Source organism: Dromiciops gliroides, chromosome 3 (assembly GCF_019393635.1).
Source record: "Dromiciops gliroides isolate mDroGli1 chromosome 3, mDroGli1.pri, whole genome shotgun sequence".
Classification (NCBI taxonomy): domain Eukaryota; kingdom Metazoa; phylum Chordata; class Mammalia; order Microbiotheria; family Microbiotheriidae; genus Dromiciops; species Dromiciops gliroides.
Window position 1 is genome coordinate 14,034,148 of NC_057863.1, and position 22,497 is coordinate 14,056,644.

A 22,497-nucleotide genomic window follows, 5' to 3' on the forward strand; every position below is an offset into this window, starting at 1 on the left:
ATCAAAGAAACATCAAACACTTGGGGATCCAAGTGCATAAACATACAAGCACAAATAATTAGGCTAAGCCCATCTGGGAGAGATGGGATGCAAGAAGACCCATTACGACTGTGGCTCCATTATCCTTTTGTTCCCTCTTTGCTCAGGTAACTCGATTCATTCTGATGACATGAAGGGTAGTTCAGACCTTAGCATTTGCCCTGCTACTGTCTTCCTAAGTTCCTCAAGGCTCTATAATCTGGTCTACCTCTATGCCTTATGGACAGTTCCTTGGCACTGCCATTGTATCTACTTATGTACACTCAGGATATCTGGGTCTTACCATATACCTGACTCCTGTATTTATAGGAACTTTCTGGGTCTTTCCATCTGCCCTGCAACTGGCTTTCTTTTATGTATTTCTTCCTCATGTAGAATGCAAATTCCTCGAGAGTAGGGACTGTCTCACTTTTTCTATTGGTATCCTTAGCTGTTAGCATGGTACTTACAACATGCTTGCTTCATAAATGGACATTCATAGTCAGTGATCCTTCCATTTGTTCTTATTTTATCTCTTGGAGTGATAAAAATGCTGAGATAGATTGAAATCACTGTCTGTGGTACCTTGACATGGCACCAGAATCTTGTCATTGAACTTCATGTGAAATGTTTAGGGTAATATTTTTATGGTCTTAAAATTTTCTGTTGTCTGATAGTTTAGAATTTACTATTATATATTTCCAATTTTTAATAGTTTCTGGGTATTGAAAAGAAGAAACTGTCAGGAAGGGATGGGCATCTTATTAAAGTTTGGGATATACATGGATATGTACATATACATGTATATTATATATATTTCTATAGTTTAATTTTGTATGTGAGTATGTGTATACACATGCTATCTATCTATCTATGTATCTGTGAATCTATCTATCAAGAGATATAAAGTTTAATTTAGATGATCCAGAAATTCTTCACTCCAAGTGTTCAAATGAATAAAAAAGATGTACCCAAGGGACCCTTTAAGATTCATGATCATGAAAAGGGAGATAAAACTTTTAGTTGCTTTTGAAGGATCAGGAGGGTAGATTATGTTGAAAAATATGCATAAAATAGGGAAGCAATATGGTGTCATAGGCTGAGACTTGGTGACAGGCATGACCATGGTTCCAATCTGGTTCCTAACTCATTCTAGTTATGGGCCCATGATTAAAGCACTCAGCTTCTCTAAACCTCAGTTTCCTCATCCTTGAACTGGGAAAGCAAATAAAACTCCATAAATAAAACAATAAACAAACAAACAAATAAACAAACAAACAAATAAATAAATAAAGCACTTTATTCATAGGGTTGATGTGAACCTTATATGAAGGATATTCTTTATAAATGTCAGTTATTATTTATTTAGTGAGACTTTATTTAGTGTCAAAGGTTCAGCCTCTGTGGGTAAATTAGCTTCAATGAAAAATCCTCTATCACAACCACATATTGCCTGTCCAACTCCAGCCATTCAGTTAGCAATTGTTGTATTGAATATATTGGATGGTAGAGTGTGGATTGTTCAATGCTCGTTGTTTGGTTGAGTTATTTTCAGTTGTGTTCAACTCTTCATGACCTTTTTTGGGGTTTTCTTGTTAAGTATACCGGAGTGGTTTGCCATTTCCTTCTTCAACTCATTTTACAGATGAGGAACTGAAGCAAACAGGGTTAAAATGACTTGCCTAGGATCACACAGCTAGTAAGTGTCTGAGGAGGGATATGAACTCAGGTCCTTCTGACTCCAGGACTAGTGCTCTATCCATTGCACCACCTAGCTGCCCAGATTCAATGTACCTGTATCCATTATTATAAATATAACTACAAATATTGTATCCCATTTGTTTATATATATATATATATATATATATATATATATGTGTATGTGTGTGTGTGTGTGTGTATGGCTCTCTCTATATTTAATAACTTTGAAAAATTAGATACCTAAAAAATTCTTCCAGTGAAAAGTAGTGTTAGCCATCTATTATGTAAATATCAATTAAAATGTGTAGTCACTATCCTTTCCTTCTCCCATTACAAATGGCTTCTGTAACATGGAGTTGAGAGGTCACTGGGCCAGGTTGCCGCCTTCACGCCCACTTCTGTTTTAATCTTTTCAGTAACCAAGAGGGAGGGGCTGCATCTTGACCTGGATTCAGCAAGTTTTAGAAGGAAGGGCTCTGTTCCTTTGGCAGCTAAGTCCCTTCTTCCCATCTCCACCACAGGGCTGGGAGATGAATCACACCTCTCCAGTTGTGTGTTGGGGGAAGGAAAAGAAGAAGAGAGTTAGCTAGTCTGATGGGGGCTTTCTCAAGTCTCTCCCAACTATGAACCAGTAGGAACTTGAATGGTGTCAGAGAGCCAGATTGCCCCAGCTCATTCATAAAATTTATACCTTGCATGGGTATGTTGTGATGCACTAGCTGGGAGGCAATGTGCCATAGCGGAGAGACAATTGAGTTGGAATTGAGAAGACCCGATCACTAGCTCTCCCGTCTTATATGTGTGCCTTTGGCAGATCCACTTAGCATCTTTTTTACCTCAGTTTCCTCATCTATAATAGAAAAAGTTTGGGATTCTCTTCTTCATCTCTTTCTCCTGGATTCTGTGGTTCAAGTCTCAGATAAGAACCCACCTTCTGCCAGAAAACCTCCTCAATCTGCCTTCTTGCTATTAGCTTCCCTTATGTGATCATCTCCACTTTATCTGCTGTATATCATGTTTGAACATAGTCATTTGCATGATGTCTTCCCTCATTAGATTGTGAGCTTCTCGAAGGTAGAGACTGTCACTTTGCTTTTCTCTGTATCCCCATCTCTAGGCACAGGGCCTGACACATAGTAGGTACTAAATAAGTAATGATTCTACTGAATGATTTCCAAGTCCCCCTCTAGCTCTAACTCTTACAATCCTAAGGAATTTTTGTGTGTGATTCCTTTAATTGCTTATCCTCACTCAGGAAAGAGGCCAGTCTGTTAGCCCAAAGGCAATCATATCTACTCTTTTTGATGCCAAGTCATTTTAGACAGACGAGTTACTGCTTCAACCTGGCCACACTTTTTACTAATATTAGTGAAACAGGTCTAACAATACTGCTTGTGAATAGGATACCAATTAGCTGATTCCAATTGGCTTCATGTCATTTCAGATCAAGGTTATGGAGGAACATTTCCTGCAAAGTGCTGAAGTACCCACTGCTGTCTGAATGCTTAAAGATCACAGAATAGCCATCAGCATATGAAATAACACATGCAGTATCCTTTTCAGCTGATTGGTGCTGATTATTCTCTTACATATCACATTACTGGGTACTACGTGTCAGATTCTGGTGCCTTCCCATTTTAAATTTAACACGATGCCCTTTTAGAAAGCTATAGTCAAGCAATCAATCTTATCTCAATTATTTTTTATTAACCCATCCATTCATTTACATCTATCTATTTATTCATTCATTTATCTATTGCTTATTTACTTCACTATTTTATCTATTGATCTATTCATTCATTTTATTTATTTATCCATGAACCCTTCATTCATTCATTCATTTACCTATTTATTCCTCATTTATTTACTTAAGCATGCATTTGTTCATCTATCCATTATCTATCTCTCTATCTATGTAGCTGTTTACTTGCCTACTTAAAAAAATTAAGTACCCATATGATGTTCCAGATGTCTGGCATTCAAGTCATTGACAAAATGACCCCCAATCTCTTCTCCCAATCTCTTTGCTCCCTTTCCTAGACACATACCTTCCATTAGATGGGTTGGTCTAGTCAGTGTTCCTGGATGACCTCATTGACTCCACCTGTTATTAGCCTCTTTCCTTTGCTTGAAATGCCCTAGTTTTTTCTCTCTTCCTGTCCCAATTCTACCACTTCTAAAACACCTATCTGAATTCCCATCACCTCTATGAAGACCTCCATGACCACTCCCACCCACTGTGACCCTAAACTGATTGAACTTAACCTTTATGATATTCATGTTAGCCAACGCACATTTCTGAAGCACTTACTATGTGCCAGGCATTGTGAAAAGTACTGGAGGTACAAAAAAAGTGAAAACAATTCCTGATCTTCAGAAGCTCATGAGTCTAATGGGGGAGACAATCATGGATGTATGCTTTAGATTACAGGCATTAATAAGACTAAATCTTCTTTCTTTTTTTCACATGTCTAGATCTCCTTTTCTTTCATGTTTTAGCTTCTGATCTTGCCTCCTACTTTATTGAGAAAATTGGAGCCTTTTGAAGGAAATAACTTCAACTTATCACTATTTTTCTAAGTTCATCAGTGTCCTTATTTATCTTCTCATCAATCAGTCAATTGATAAGCATTTATTAAAATGTACTATGTTCCAGATACTGTGTAGGCACAACAGACACAAAGACAACAGTGAACCAGTTCTTAATCCTTCAAGGAACTTGAATTCTGTGGTAGAAGACAGCATATACATCTCCAGGTATAATATACATCTAAAATGTGTAGAAAGTAACATTACTGCATATGAGACCAGCAGATGAAAGGAGGTGGAAGAAGCTGAAGGTGGACTAAGAGAGTTGTCTTTTAGAAGGTGGTGTTTGCCCTAAGTCTTGAAGGAATTCAGGGATTCCAGAGGTTGAAGTGAGGAAGGAGAGAACTCAAGGAGTGAAAGACAGGCAGTGCTGAAGAACTGGTCATTTGTCTTCTTGCCAAAGCTAATCTTGGGTGATTTCTATCATTGCTGCCTAATCTAGAGTGACCTTTCTCTTTCTCCTCTTGGACATGCCTCACTCACTCCCTCTCTACTGGATGCTTTCCATTAGGCTCCTTTCCTTAGCCTATAGGCATATTCTTATTGCCTCTGTCTTGAAAACAAAATCAAATGAAGCACAAATGAAAAGAAAACCTTGCTTTGAGCCCCCTGTCACTCCTTAATCTGTTGTCTTAAACCTTCTCTACAGCTAAATATTTAGAAAGAGCTGCTAATTATTGCTGACTAGAATTCCTTACTGCCCATTCATTGCTAAATCCCTTATCATCTATTTCTATCTCCACCATGACATCCAAATGACTTTTATCATAAAATACAATGGTATTTCTTCTGTTTTCTTGCTTCTTGGCTTCTCTACATCCTTCCAAGCTGTGTGCCACTCTCTTCTGTTCCACTGACTCCATGTTGTTGTTGCTCTGTCATTTCAGTTATGTCTGACTCTTCAGGACTCCATTTGGGGTTTCCTTGGCAAAGATACTGGAGCAGTTTTCTATTTCCTTCTCCAGCTCATCATACAAATGAGGAAACTTAACCAACAGGGTGAATTGACTTGCCCAGGGTCACATAGCTAGTAAATGTCTGAATTCAGATTTGAACTCAGGAAGAGGAATCTTCCTGACTCCAGATCTGGCATTCTATCCACTATGTCACCTAGCTGTCCTAATGCAGGCTCCATGTACTGGACTCTACTCTTTCTCTGAAAGCATTCCTTTGTCTTCTTTTTTGAATTCTCATACTGATCTCTACTTCCTTAAAAGTGAATGTTCCCCAGGATTCTGTCCTTGGACCTCTTTTCTCTTCTTGTTCTTTCCCCTAGTGATCTAAGGTCCTCCCACCACTTCCCTTATCACATCTTTGCACGTGACCTCCAAATCACTTTATTCCCATGCTATGCTGAGAATCAGCAATATGTTTCCAAGTGATGACTCGATGAATATCCTGTGGGGGATTTCTAATCAACATGTCTACAATGGAACTCCTCTTTTCTAACCTCACCCTAAATCTACTCCTTTCCCACAACTTCTCCATTTCTGAAGATATCACTACTTTGCATCTTCTTAGTGGTTCAGGCTTAGAACCTCAGAGTTATATTTGATTTTATTTTTCCACCACTTTCTACATCTAATAATTTGCCAAGTTTCAGCAGTTTGACCTCTGCATATCTCTTGCATCTGCCCTTTTCTTTCTGCTGTCATTGCAGTTACCCTCAAATGAGATAATATATATAAAGTATTTCACAAACCTTAAAGTATTTTATAAATATTAGCTCTTAGTTCAGGATCATATCTCTTCTCGCTAGAATTATTGAAGGAGCATCTTAAATGATCTTTCTGCCTTCCATCTCTTTAAACCACCCTTCATGCCTCTGCAAAAAGTAATAAGGAAGGAAGAAAAAAAAGAAAAAAGAAATTTACATGATAACTTTATTATATATTTAAAATGAATAGCAAGTTGTACATAATACATTTGCAGTTTCATGTGCAATCAACTTTTTTCCTATTATGTTATGGAAATGCTTGTTTTATTTCATAAATTAAAAATAAAATAAATATTATTATTTTAAAATGAATATTATTTTTGAAAACATAATCTTTATCATGAACTTTTCTGCTTATATTAACCTTCTACTTTAGGGGCTTCGATGTCTTTTCATTGTTGACCAAAGTCAAATGTGAGCTTTGTATCCTAGCACTCACCCCTTCCTCAATTCCATCCTTTCCTTAAAGTCCCAATGCTAGTTTCTCAGACTCAGTTTCCTCATCACCTCTATGAAGTCCTCCTTACTCCCCCTTCCCTTACTCCCTATCCCTATGGTGAAAATGATTTTTACTTCATCAAATGTCTCATAGTACTTTTGTTAGATCACCCCTTTGCTCCAATCAGACACTCCATTATAGTCCACATTACTTATGTCAGTCTCCTCTCTCCATTCATTTCTCCTTATCATATTATTAGATTGTATATATCTTTCTTTAAAAATTATTTATTTATTTTAAATAATAATTTAAAAAACATTTTAGTTTCAATTTTCCCCCTCCCTTTAATTCCTCCCTCACCCACTGAGAAGGCAAGAAATGTGGTATCAATTATTCATGTGAACTCATGTAAAACAAGTCCATATTAGGCATATTACAAAAAGGGAAGAAAGTAAAGAAAATGAGAAAATTACAATTATGTTTGCACCCAGAAGTTTGTTCTCTTTCTGGACACAGATAGAATTTTTCATGCTGACTCATTTGGAATTTTCTTGGATCATTGTAATGAGCAGAGTATCTAAGTCTTTCACTGTTAATACTTGTTATGATATTGCTGTTATTGTGTACAGTGTTCTTCTGGTTCTGCTCACTTTACTTTTCATCAACTTATACAGTTTTTCTCAGGTTTTTCTGAAAACATACTGCTCGTCATTTCTTATGGCACAATAGTATTCCATCATAATTACATAACGCAATTTGTTCAACCATTCTCCAATTAATGGGCATCCCCCAACCTCTAGTTCTTCACCACCACAAAAAGAGGTAGTATAAATATTTTTTGTACATACCATTCCTTTTCCTTTTCCCTGACCTCTTTGGGATACATTATATGTTTTTTGAGAACAGGGTTTGTAATTTGTCACATGCATTTTTTGTTTTTGTATACCCAATGTTTTATCCATGGATTCATATGTATAAGGTCATCAATAAATGGATGTTTCTAGGCGTTTAAGCAAGTGTCTGACTCCTGTCCTGCAATGTTAATAAGAACCAAGCATAGTGCAAGACTTCAGCCCCACTTAGCCCATTAGTGCTTATTGAATCATGGGTAAGTCAGTCAATCAAAAAATATTTATTATGTGTCAAGGGTTGAGGATACAAAGAAAGGCAAAAACAAAAAAGGAAGAAAAGTTCATTTTTTTAAAGTTGAGAAATATGTTAAAGTCTGCATGTCTTGATCATTTTCTAAATCTTTTGATTCCTGAGGATTCTAGGCAGCAAGTTGGCACCACAGTGTACAGGGAACTAGACTGGGAGTCAGGAAGGGTTGAGTTCAAATCCAGCCTCAGACATTTCCTTAGATTTGTCATTCTGGGCAAGTCACTTAACCTCTGCCTGCCTGTTTCCTCATCCATAAAATGGGGATAATAAAAACACATGCTTTACAGGGCAGTAAAGAGGATCAAATGAGATAATATTTTTAAAGTGCTTCAAAAACCTTAAAGGGCTATATAAGGGCCAGCTGTTATTAATATAGTTATTTTTTTGAATCCCATAATTAAATTCTTTCTTCACAGATGTGACCATCCCTTTTGGGGCACAGACATTTGTCTAGTAGCTTATGATCATCACTTAATCTTACGTGGCTTCATGAGCATACAGGGAATGTTGATGAATGAGAATGACATAGACATTCAAAATAATTTCTGTTCATAAATGATTACAATGTAGATTTTTCCCAGTAGAAGTATGTTATTCTTCATTTAGCCTCAGCTTTGAAGAGAATTTTATTGCTTTTGTCAAGAAAACATTAATTGGTCAGGCCAAATAATGATACATAGGCACAATTTCAATAATAATAAATTGCTACAATACTTTGCAGACTTGGTAAGAATAGAATCATCCACAATGAATGATCAGGGTAGTGGAAGCTTAGCCAATAACTTTCCATACCTTAATACCAAGGCTTACTATCAGAGGCAGTCTTATCTTGGAACCTCCCTCAGTGATTAATGCCTCCTTACCCTCAAATATCCTGGGATATACCTCTATCATGCTGAACTCTAATTGGTGAATTCCTCGGGAAGGGGCATCCCACTTTGAGGAGAGGCCTGGATATGCCAACTTTCATTCTTCTTTTGACTTTGCTTCTGATCTACTCTCCCTCTACCCTCTTCCACTTTAAATGTCATTTTAGTGTCATTTCCCCCCATTGAGGACTGCCCTAATTCTTCTTCTTCTTCTTCTTCTTCTTCTTCTTCTTCTTCTTCTTCTTCTTCTTCTTCTTCTTCTTCTTCCTCTTCCTCTTCTTCTTCCTCTTCCTCTTCCTCTTCCTCTTCCTCTTCCTCTTCCTCTTCCTCTTCCTCTTCCTCTTCCTCTTCCTCTTCCTCTTCCTCTTCTTCTTCTTCTTCCTCCTCCTCCTCCTCTTCCTCCTCTTCCTCTTCTTCCTCTTCTCCCTCTTCTTCCTCTTCTTCCTCTTCCTTGTCTTCCTCTTCTTCTTTCTCTTCTTCTTCCTCCTCCTCCTTCTACTTTTGCTTGTATTTTGTATCCTTGCATTGCACAGTGCTGGCATATAGTATGTGTTTAATAAGTGGATGTTGCTTGCCTGCCTATCAGTGATGTGCCCAGAGGGCTTTGACATAACGAGGTAACCACCCAGGTAGACATAGCCATCAATTTGTACACACCTAATTAATCTTTTTATTTTATTTTATTTTAAATTTATTGAATTAAAAAAACATTTCCATAACATTATACAATCAAAATACAATTAAACATGAAATTGCAAAGCTATGATGTACAATTTGAGTAATGAGTTATAAAAAAACTGGCCTAAATTTATTTGTTTTTGACCTCAATGAGCAAAACCAAACTTACTGTGTGCTTGGTTTCTGAAGGAAAGTTCGATGTAAGCTTGGGAGGATTGTATGATGGAAAGATCAATGTCTTGGAGTCCAGACAAGCCATGTGGAGAGAATTGTGCTGAGTTCTAGATGTCTCATTTTAGGAGAAATCCTAATTGTGTCCAAAAGAAGAGAAGCATGATGGTAAAGGATCTTAAGATCATGCCATATGAAGATTCATAGAACGAGCTGCAGATGTTTAGCCTCATGAAGAGAAGACTTTGGGGAAACCACATCTGTGTTTTTTTTTTTTTTGAATCTACTGGGCAGAATAAAGAACAAGAGGTAAAGGTTAAAAAAGGGGGATATTGAGGTTTCATTTCAGGCAAAATAAGACCAAACAAGCCTACCTAAAAATTGAGCTATTCCAAAGCTGATAGATTTCTAATGCTGTTATTAAGTGCTTCCTGTGTGCTAGGCACTGTGCTGTCCTTGGAGGTTAAAGAAAGGCCCAAACTGGGGCCCTGACCTAAGGGGGTTTCTTTGAGGGAGGCAATACAGAAAAGGGGATTTTGAAGGGCAGAGTGGGGTAATGTCAGGTTTGGAATTCTCCTGGAAATGAGGTGAACCCAACAAGATGAAAGTAAAAGCTCAGAATAAGGGTTAGATAGTGAGAAAATGAACTTAGAGTAAGAAATAGAACAGATAGAAATGGAAATAAGGTTACATAGGGAATTCTAATTCCATTTTTATCTAACCCTAATCCTATATCTATGTACACTCAGGACATTCCAGAGTCCAAGCTCCCAGTGGAGGGGAAAGAAAGGAAGGAAACAAGCATTTATTGAGTAACTCAGAAATACCTCATTGGATCCTCCCAAGAGCCCTGGGAGGCAGGTGCTATTATTATCCCCATTTTACAAATGAGAAAACTGAGGTAGACAGATTAAATAGGTTGCCCAGGATCACAGAGCTAGTAAGTGTCTACAGTCAGATTTCTACTCACGTCCTCCTGACTCCAGATCTAGCCCACTGTCTAGCACCACCTACCTGCCTACTAAGGAAGAAGGCAGTGATAAAGGCCAGAGTGGAGGCAGCATGCTTTGGAGCTAGCCAGAAATTGCAATAAGGTCCTTGGAGATGACAGATTTTGTGCTTAAGGGACCTTAAAGACCCTTGAATCCAATACCCTCATTTAACAGAAAGGGAAACTGAGGCCTAGCAGCCTAGAGAAGTGATTTCTCTGGTGTCACCCAATTGTGCAGAGAGTGCTAGAGTCAAAGTCAGTTTCCTTATCTGTAAATTGGAATGATAATAACACTCACCTCCAAGGGCTGTTGTGAGAATCAAAGATGATGTTTGTAAAGCACTTTGGAAACCTTGCAGTACTCCAGAAAGGCTGTTATCAGCATCATCACTGATATTAGAGAATTCAATAAAGATAGATTTTTTTTTTGTGGAGCAATGGGGGATAAGTGACTTGTCCACAGTCACACAGCTAGTAAGTGTCAAGTGTCTGAGGTTGGATTTGAACTCAGGTCCTCTTGAATCCAGGGCCGATGTTTTATCCACTGCGCCACCTAGCTGCCCCCAAGGTAGTTGGTTTTGAGTCATTTTTCAGTTGCATCCAATTCTTCATGACGCCATTTGGGGTTTTCTTGACAAAGATACTGGAGTGGTTTGCTGTTTCCTTCTCCAGCTCACTTTACAGATGAGGAAGGTGAGGCAAATAGGATTAAGTGACTTGCCCAGGGTCACAAAGCTAGGATGTGTCTGAGGCCAGCTTTAAACTCCTGAAGATGAAGAGTCTTTTTGACTCCAGGCCATGTGCTCTATCCACTGTGGCATTTGGTTACCCTATCTATTGCTTGTCTATATTTCTTTGCTCCTTGTCTCTCCCATTATTGTGTAAGCTCCTTGGGTGCACGGGATGTCTCTCAGTTCTTTTTGTATCCCTAGTGCTTAGGGCCTGGCACATGGTTAAATGTTTCTTGATTTACAACTTTTATTTTTGTGGGGCAATGAAGGTTAAGTGATTTGCCCAGGGTCACACAGCTAATGTCAAGTGTCTGAGGCTGGATTTGAACTTAGGTCCTCCTGAATCCAGGACCAGTGCTTTATCCACTGTGCCACCTAGCTGTACCCAAATTTCTACGACTTTGCGTGTGTGTGTGTGTGTGTTTCTCTTGATTTACTAGAGTTATTACCATGTACAGGGTAGTGAGTAAGATGGGAAACACTGACAGGTCTTTGCTTTTCTATTTTATTCCTGTAGCATGAACAAAACCTGATAGCCTCTCCATGAATTTTCTCCAAGTAGGTAATTCCCTAAACCCCAACTATTTTCCTAAAATTGAAGAGTTTAAGCAACTCCCTTCTGAGATGCAAAAATACATTTATTGCCCCCAGACTAATTAACACTGTTCTTTCAATGAATATAATTAGATTTGGATCATACATCTATGATCTCCGTTGTAATCTGCTTAATTTTAGGATGTTTAACCTCTTTGGGATAAAATGAAAGTGATTGAGCCTCACATTTCTTGCCACAGAACCACCATTTCAAGTACAAAAACAGGCACTTCAGTGTAGTAGGAAGAACCCTAGTTTGGGATCAGAGGACCTGAGCTTATTCTTGGCTTCATCCATGCAGGCCTTTCCCCAAACCTTGGTAGCAGCTGTCTCCCATGTTAAGGATACCCTCACTCCTCACCTTTTGTTCTTAGATGTCCTAGTTTACTTCCAAGAACCACTCAAATACCACCTTTTGTCCTGTTCCCTTAAATATCGGTGTCTCCTCCTCTGAAATGGCATTTTGTGGATATGTGTGTATGTATGTATGCATGTATGCACATGTACATAATACACACACCATATATATACATATATATGCACAAATGCATGCACACATATATACACCCATATATTTGTGTGTATATATGTATATTTTTATATCTGTATATGTTGTTTTTCTCATAGAATGTAAGTTTCTTGAGGGCAGGTTAGTTTCGTGTCTTTTTCACCCTCAGAGCTTAGCAGTACCTAGCTCTGGTAGACAATAAATTCTTGTGCATGATTGATTGAGGGGATATTGGGTAAATTAATTCAGTTCACGGTACCTTCCTTTCCTCACTAACCTCAGGGAGGTTAGGTTATATCACAGACAGTCGTGGGATTTTAGATTTAGGGCTGCAAGGAGGGTAAAGGTCATTTAATCTAATACCCATTGTTACAGGTAAGGAAACTGAGGCTAGAGAGGCTCAGTGACCTTCCTAAATTCACACTGGGAATAAATGTTAGAGTCAGGATTCAAACTCAGATCCTCTCATCAGAAATCCAGCATTCTTTTCTCTTATCACACATGGCCATCCCCTCTCATTCTGACCGGCTGTTGTCATGGCTGCTATTATTACTATTATTATTTTAAGTTGGGGATGAAGGAGTGAGGAGAAGCAATTACTTTGTGGGGAAAAGAATTAGGCTATTGGGGGCAGCTAGGTGGTGTAGTGGATAAAGCACTGGCCCTGGAATCAGGAGGACCTGAGTTTAAATCTGGCCTCAGACACTTGACACTTATTAGCTGTGTGACCCTGGGCAAGTCACTTAACCCTCATTGTCCCACAAAAACCAAAAACAACAACAACAACAACAACAAAAACCACAAAATATATCTTCATATATGTAAATACAAAGAGAAACAAGAATTAGGCCATCCCCGATCTACTTAGGGGACCGTTTAAATGTTTGAATTCCATGACAGACTTATTCCCCTCTCTGCATCTTTGCTCATGACATGCCCCTCTTCCCACATTTGCCTTTTCCCACTTTTCTCCTTGACAATCGTACTTCCAAATCATCTTCTCCTTGAAGCCTGTGTGAAGCCTGGGTGACTGGTCTTTCCCCTGAGCTCCAAAGACACTCTGTGTTTTGGGATGCTCATCCCATTGATCACCTTAACTTTTTAGTTTTATGTTCTTATTCTGCCTTTACACCATAAGGCTACGAAGGGTGAGAATCAGTTGAATTCAACAACCCTTAATTAAGCATGATGTAGGGGGTGGCTAGGTGGTTCAGTGGATAAAGCACCGGCCCTAGATTCAGGAGTTCCTGAGTTCAAATCCGGCCTCAGACACTTGACACTTACTGGCTGTGTGACCCTGGGCAAGTCACTTAACCCCCATTGCCCCGCAAAAATAAATAAATAAAAAAAATTAAGCATGATGTATCAGGAAGGCAGCTACGGGCACGTAGGTGCTGCAGTGGATGCACTGGGCTTGGAACCAGGAAGATGCATGTTCATGAGTTCAAATACGACGTCAGACACTTACTAGCTGTGTGACCCTGGGCAAGTCACTTAACCCTGTTTGCCTGAGCTTCCTCACCTGTAAAATGAGCTGGAGAAGGTAATGGCAAACTACTCCAGGATCTTTGCCAAGAAAACCCCCAAAATGGTGTCATAAAGAGTTGGAAATGACTCAACAACAACATGAAGAGGCACTTTATGTGATGAAGATGAAGTTCTTCAAATATTATTCTCAGATTGCTGATGTGCCAATTGTATAATAAGTTTCTGGGCATAGTAGAATCATAGATTTAGAGTGGGAAATAATCTCAGATGCTATCAAGGCCAACTCCCATTTACAGGTGACAGAACTGAAGCTCAGAGAGGTTTAAAGAACCAGCCCAAGGTCACACGGGGGAGAAGGGAAAGGGAACATGCTAACTTGTAAGAGCCTACTATGTGCCAGGCAGTGTGTGAAGTGCAAAGTCAGGATTTGAATGTCATTCGTCTGCCTCTGAATCCAATGCCCTTTTCATTGCCCTACACTGCTTCTCTGCTTGTATTAGGCCCTTGGGATAACAGATATTTAAAGAGAGCTGTGCCCTTACCTTTCGGTAGAAATATAGTTAGGAAGATCTTCAGTGCCCAGGACGCTCTGTATTATTGCAGATAATAGCAAATATAAGAGTAGGTTCTGTCTTGTAAAGTCATCATTTAGAAATAATCCTATTATGTAAGCATTCAATTTTAATGGTCTTTGATGTTCAGTAATAAAACAAACCAACGACTGGTCAAAATTACACTTATTGAACATTTCCATTTATTAAAGCCCCTTCTCAGTAAGTTCTAACTGGAATGGTTTGGAGTTCTGACCATGCTGGGTCCATCTATTGTCCTCATTTCCCTGTTATATTGCAGGCTGTTTCTTTCAGCAATGGAGTGGGAGAATTAGCATTTGGCTTACAAAATTGGAGGGATTAACACGATTGGAATCAGATGTTAACAACTCTTGAGCATTCTTTCCTGCTATTAAAAGAGAGACTTACTAACACTTAAATGGAGTCCCTCTGTGGCAGGTTTTTGCTGAATACTGTGAAAATACCTTCTTTTAGAAATGTTTTCAAACAGATTTATAGGTTAAGTGCCATTAATTGTTTCACTGACCACTAGTTCTATTTGTCTCTACAAGTGGAACCTATATCACATGATTCATTTAAATCATATCCCATCCCTTAGTCCTTATTCTTAATCAGTGTGATTATTCAAATTACTCTTAATTTAAGTTGATTTGGGCAGAAATATAGTATGTCAACAGTAAAAGACTGGGGCATATCAGGTCATAACACTAATCTTTTTCCATTTTCAACAGGGTTACTTAACTGGGAAATCAATGGACTGGTAGAGATAGAGATATGTTTTACCTAGATTTTTGCAAAACATTTGGTGAAGACTTTCATGGTATTCTAGAGGGGAAAAGATAGAGATGTAGCAAAGGGATTGTGCCAGTGGTTTTTTTTTTATTTCTTTGGAAGCAAATTATTTTTATTTTAAAATTAGAGGAAGCTGAGTAGTTCAGTGGGTAGAGTGCTAAACTTGGGGTCTGGAAGACCTGAGTTCAAATATGGCCTTAGACTTCATCTGTATTTCTCCTCACTTCACCTATAAGTGTCTCAGTTTCCTCCATAGTAAAGTGTAGATAATAACAGCACCTGTCTCACAGGGTTGTTGCAAAGATCAAATGAAATAATATTTGTAAGAAGCACTTAGCCCAGTGCCTGGCACATAGTAGATGCTATATAAATACTTATTCCCTGCTCCTCCATGACAACTTAAAAAAAAATATTGATCTGTCAATCCCTTTACCGTTTCCTGAATTGTCAATTATATAATATATGTACATGTGTATACATATATCTTAAAAACTCAATCTTTCCATATTTATCTACATAATTGGCAAAAATTCTCATATTAGCCATATACAAAAACATATGTCTCTATCTCCATTATAAGTTCATTATCTCTTTTTTAAGTGCCTTGTATCATCTTTGTTCTGGATTTGTGGTTTGTCATTGCTAGATCCTGGTTCTAAAGTCTTTCAAAGTTGTCTTTCTCTATAGTTAAATATATAACTGTATAAATTGTATCTCAGTTATGCTCATGTCCTCAATGTCATTTCATTAAAGATCTTCCCAGTTTCCTCTGAAATTTTCAACTTCTCCATTCCTTAAGGAACAATAATATATCCCAAAGAAATCAGAGAAAAAGGAAAAAGACTTAACTGTATAATACATAAATTATATATACACACAATATAGAATACATAATATATGCATATGTGTATGTATATATATTATATACATGTAATTGTATACATATAATATATAATTATATATAACATATAGTATATTGTATGTGTATGTGTGTTACAGCGAAGTCTTTTTCCTTTTTGCTTTGATTTCTTTGGGGCATAGGTCTAATAATTGTATTGCTGGATCAAAGGGTATAAAGAACTTGGTAACTTTTAGGGCACAGTTCTTAATTATTTTCCAAAATGACTGGACTAATTAATTCACAACTCTAACAACAGTGTGTTACTATATGGGTTTTCCCACAATCCTTCCAACATTTGTAATTTTCCTCTTGTTTTTTTTTGTCTTTGCTTGTCTGATAGGCATAATGTGGAAGCTCAAAATTGCTTCAATCTACATTTTTCGAATAATTACTGATTTGGAGAATTTTATATGATTGTTGATAACTTTGATTTCTTCCTTTGAATACTACCCATTGGTACTTCTTGATTACTTTTCTACAAAGGATGGTTATTAATCTTATCCATTTTAATCAGTTCCTTATTTATCTTAGAAATGAGACTTTTATGACAGAAACTTTTTTTTTGCAAAGATATTCCCATAGGTACCTGTTTCTCTTTTAATTTATACTATATTAGACTTGTTTGTGCAAAATCTTTCTATTAGTATATAATTTTTAAAAATCCATTTTACCCGGTTTGATTTTCTAATTGTTTAGTCATGAACTATAATCCTATCCATAGATCTGAAAAATAACTCCTTGCTTATTAATTGATTCTTTATTTTTTTTATGGTGTTAACTATTATAGCTAGGTTATTTATCTCTTTGGTCCTTTGTTGATGATATGAACTTTTAGTATAAGCCTAATTTCTGTCAAATAGTTATGGACTAGGAATTTCATTGGTAAGGAGGAACTGCTGGATGTGGAATAGACAGACCTCTTTCAATGCTAGTCAGTAACTTTTCCACCATTTGTTGACTTAGAAAGATGCCTACATTATTCAAAGGATATATAATTTTATCCATGTTCATATGCTTTACCTAGACAGTGTGATGATTAAAAACGTTCAAGAGATATTGTTTCTGGTTAATTTAATCATTTAATTAGCAAGGTCATCACATTATTAATAAAAGAATGGTCATTTGACCATCTTTCTTAGACCAAAATTCCCAAATGGTGGTGGGGTCACAGTTTATATGTCCTTCAAAGAGTAGGCATTCCTGAAGGGTGGCAATCAACTCAGATAGGTTAACCCATTGGGAGGTGTGGGATAAATTAAAATGAAAATTTGGGGGTATGTGACTTAGGTCACTCAAATCTTGGTCAAAGAGGCATCAATTTCCATATCACCTATCTTGATAACAGGGAGAATCAACCCTTCCCCAGACCTGTCAAAGCAAACACAATGAGCAGGAAGATACCCATTAGCCCAAACTTAGAGTTTCTTTTATTGTCTGATTAGATATTGGCCTAGGTAAATATCTAAAAGCGATTTCTCACACTGTTTGGTTTCTGGATGAGGAAAAAGAAAAGGGAAAAACCTTGGTCCTAATACATAAGTTAGTTATTAAATATAAAAGAGAAATATTAATTTCTTACACCTGTATGAACCAGAAATGAAAACTGAACTCGTCTTCTACCAGTTATGCTATTTGACTCCTTATTAAATATTAATTGTCAAAAGTATGAGCCCAGGGGCAGCTAGGTGGCACAGTGGATAGAGCACCGGCTCTGGAGTTAGGAGTACCTGAGTTCAAATCCGGCCTCAGACACTTAACACTTACTAGCTGTGTGACCCTGGGCAAGTCACTTAAGCCTAATTGCCTCCCTTAAATATATATATGAGCCTATATTCCTAGGCAACTTTAGTGAAAATCTCCTTCCAAGCTGAAATGGAATCTTAAATGACTACTCCTTGGGTGTGGCTATTCAATCAGTGTTTAATATATATACATATATTATATTGGAATAGTTATTGATAATTTAGAGAATATCCATGCAAGAATAAGTGGAATAATATTTATATATATATAGACTTTAAAAAGAGAGATGCTGATGTGACAATAATATAATTAGATAGATTAAGACCTAAATAAATGGTTGTTCCCATAAAGCAGTCATTGATGCTTAAATACAACATGAAAAGAAGTCTCCAGGGGAACACTAGGGATCTGTACTTGGCCCATGACATACCAAAGTTTTATTGATGACTTAAAGTGACAAGGGACATGCTCATCCAAATTCTAGGAGACAAAAAAACTGGGAAGGCTTTCTAACCAATTGGATGAGAAAGAATGGGAAAAAGTTCTCAAGAAGCCAGAATATTGGGCTGGATCAAATGTGATGAAATTTAATAGGCTTGATTTAGCAAATGAAATTCTAACAATCTAAGCATTCACTTAATGGAATGGGTTGTCTTGGAAAGTACTAGTTTTCCCTTCCTCCTTCCAATAAGGGTCTTTAAGCAAAGCCTTGGTAATCACCTGCCCCTATAACAGGGGTCAGCACAGTATGGCCTGTGATGTTTTTTTTATATTTTAAAATAAAGTTTAATTGTATTTAAATTAAAAACATTCATAGCTTGTGTACCATGCTAAAATAGGAAGAAAGCAAACTTTATTTGGCCTTTTGGCCATATTTTACCAAATCTTATTATAGAAGGAAGCCTACTTCAGATATGAATTAGATTAAATGGCCACTGAGGTCCCTTTCATTGATGAAATTTTGTGCTAATTCAAACAAAAATCCCACCTTCTGCAATGAGCATTTCCAAGTTCTCCTGAATGCTAGAACCTTTAACCTAATATTATATACATTTTAGCCAGTTTATATTTTGTTTGTACCTAGTTGTTTGCATTTATCTCCCCCATTAGTCTGTGTTCTCCTTGTGAGCAGGGACTGTTTTTGCCTTTCTTTGTATCTCCACTGGTTAGCACAGTGCCTGACACACAGAAAGTGCTTAATAAATGCTTGTTGATTTGCTTTTCTGATTCTAAGCTGTTCATTCAAATAGATTTGTACAACAAATAGTGTCTTATTTCACCAAAGTCACAGATGTATGTCCAAGCAGTGATAGCAGAAATCTTACCTGGTAGAAAATTTAGTAGAAACTGGAAACTCTAAGACCATTAAAACATACTTCCTCTGCTCATGTCCTTGAGGCATCCTGGTTAGTAAATCAGCTTTTAGGTGAAGAAGTCCTGAGTTCAATCTCTGCCCCTAATGCATAGTGGTTGTGTGCCTCTGAGTAAGTAGCTTACTCTTTCAATGTGCTAGGCATCTCTTGAAGAGTCTAAATTGGAGAGAGGGTATCAGCTTGCACCTTCTCACTTAGCAGAGAATTCCCTGTGAAGGGAGAAAATGGCAGTGAAATCTCAGGTCCAGTCCTATTCCTGTCACTAAAAGTCTTATTTCAAGGCCTCATTGTGATGGAGTGATGACCTTGAACTTTTGATTAGTTCAGTTGTATGTAAGTGATGACAGCTCTTATCAAGTACCAAAAGCTCCAGTATGGACCAGTGACAGACTGAAATCTGTTATGCAAGGATGAGTGTAATAAAGTTCAGAGTGCAATGAAGTTCAGTCACCAGATTGCCACAGTATATTTTTCTGTTGCACTAACTCTTGAAGACCCTACTAAGAAGAAAAGTCGCAATTCTTAGCTCCTTGACAAATTTTCAGAGCCTTGGGATTTCGAACTATATATCCACGTAACAGTTATAATTTTCTCTCTGTGTCTATCTGTATCTCTCTGCCTCTCTGTCTCTCTTTGTCTCTCTCTCCACACACACACACACACACACACACACACACACACACACACACGATGTTAAATACATAGACATTCATATATATTGACTATTTGATTGTCTATGAATGTATATATACATAATAGACACTCACTAAATTCAAATCAATTGCTGAATGATAGTCCTGAGTATTTTTTTGAAAGAGACATGCCATTCTACTGCTTCCAGATATGACTCTGTAACTAAGCTGGAAATTGTCTTTAAAAAAGTCTTTCTATTCTGAGTTCCAATTGATTGTCCTCATTTCACGAATAGGTAAGATTCACTTGACATTGACAGCAACTATTTGATCACAAAAGACTAATGGCTAACATGCTTAAAACCAGTTTCTTCTCCTAAGTAGGTTAAACGTCCCCCCTGCAGTTTTGCCTGGCCAATCTGTTCTTCCTAAAATGGGAAAGAAGATAGGGGAAAACAGATATTCTTTCAGCTGTGGAATCTTCCATTCATTTTCACTGGATTAACATGGGTCAAGTTTCCATTTCTTAGAGAATTAGACACAATAGAAACAAAAATTAGGGTATTAGTTTCATTTTTATTAGATACACTCACCAACATTGGTTTTTCCCTACCTTTCTGCCCAAGCAATATTGTTATTTTGAGCAATATTGTTATTTTAAGTTCCCTTGGGCAAGTGGGTTCAAATTTAAGGTGCTATGGTAGTGAGGCCAACATGTAGAAGACACTTGTGTTCAAACTTTTGGTTGCAGAAGTTCTTTCCTCTCTTTGAAGAGTTCTCATGGGGATTGCTGTAGGACTAATATTACATTTATGGACAAGTTGTTCTGCCATTCTGCTCAGCTGGTACCTTGAACCTCTGCAGCTTCAGGCTGGCTTTTATTTTTTGATCATGGTATTTCTCTCCCCACCTTCTGTTTGGGTCCCCAGAGAGGACAAGACTCCAGCTCTCATCCAAGGATCTTTCCAGACCATGTGATGTTCAATAGGACACATCGATCTCAGCATCACCACTCACTTGACTCCGCAACTCCTGTGACTACTGCTACTGCCTCTTGTGAATGTTACTATTAACTCTGGTAGTCAGTGGGACCTCTGAATCTAGAGAACTCTTGAGTCACCTGGACACTTTACTCTCAAAATACTCACCAACTTAAGATTAAAAGATAAGAAACACAAAAGGACAGGGGTAACTCAAAGCTGCCATGACTATGTAAGAGAGAGAGAAATGAAGTCCCTCTCTCTAACTCTTTGGACAAGCTCAGAGCAATCAGACCCTCTTGAAGTCATGAGAAAATGTGTCTCGGAGATGGTTAGGTTACACTTTTATGTGTACATTCAGGTACACCCCTGCACTTCCTAAATTATTATAGTCATATAGACCTTTTCATCATTATACAGTATCGACCACTAAGTCATTATTGCCCAATAGTTTATGTGATTGGACTGGAATAGCTGCATATGTTTCAGGTCCTGTTCCTCATAGGCTGGTCCACCTATGCTACACTTGGAAAGACTCTTATTTTGTTTATGAATTTGTCACATGATTTTTCTTAAATCATAAATTTTAAGACTTCTTTATTCCCATTGCCATGAGTCCCATGGTGGATATTGCTTTTAAGTCAGCCTCTAATGTATCAGTATGTTCCCATGAAAATTCTCCATGATATTTTCATGGGAAAGGAAAAGAAGCAAACTCATTTTATTCATGATGTAGAATGACATTGAAAAGTGAAAGATAAACTGACCCTCAGTTAATTAAAACTATGAAAACATTAAAAAAATATAGCTCTGTTCTAAATGTGTGTGTTTGAGAGAGAGAAACTATACCCAGAAAGTTAGCTAGCAAGAGAATAAAACAAAATGAATTTTCAACAAAGTCAAAGAAACAGTAAAACTTAGATTTCATAAAAAATAGAAACTAATACAATGAGGACTTTATCTCAATATACTTCTCAATACCTTTCAATTATGACAGAGAACAATGATCATTATATATAACCTTTTAGAAGCAGTATGGTCTAATATTGAGAGAGCTAGCCATGAGTTCAAAACATTTTTGCTAAAGTCCCACCTTTGACACATATTGAACGAGTGAAAATAACTGTACCTAATAGTGCCCCAGGCAGCTCTCTAAGATTGTGTTATAGAAAAGGTGCTGATTTGTATTAGTAAAAGGATTTTTTTCAATCTGGCATTTCATTATATAAATGAAATAATAGGTTCAGTCCCTATGCATATAAAACATTTATGACTATAATTTTGATAACTGTATTAGAGATAGCTCAGCGGTATAGTGGATGGAGTGCTGGGAATTGAATCAGAAAGAACACAGCCCATATTCCCCCTGAGACACTTCCTAGCTGTGTGGCCCTGGGCAAGTCACTTACCTTCTGTTTACTTCAGTTTCCTCATCTGCAAAACAGAGATGATAATGAAATTTACCTGTTTTTGCCAGAATGAAGTGAGATAATATTTGCAAATTGAGAAAATTGAAAAAAATACTTAGCAAAGTATCTGGCATACATATATATCATAACATATAGAGCATAATAATGAAACATGCAGATGACAAAAAGTTACAAGAAACAATGTCTACACATTAGAATCTTTAAATCATTGATTCAGGACTAAAAGGAAAGAATCTTAGAGATAATTTGATCTAACTGTCTCATATTCTAGATGAGGAAACAGATCCAGACAGGTTGAGAAATTCACCCAGGGTCATTGATCAGAAATCAAAGTGATTAAAATATATCAACAAGTGTCTCTGATAAAGGCATCATTTCTCAATTATACAGAGAACTGAGTCAAATTTATAAAAAAAATA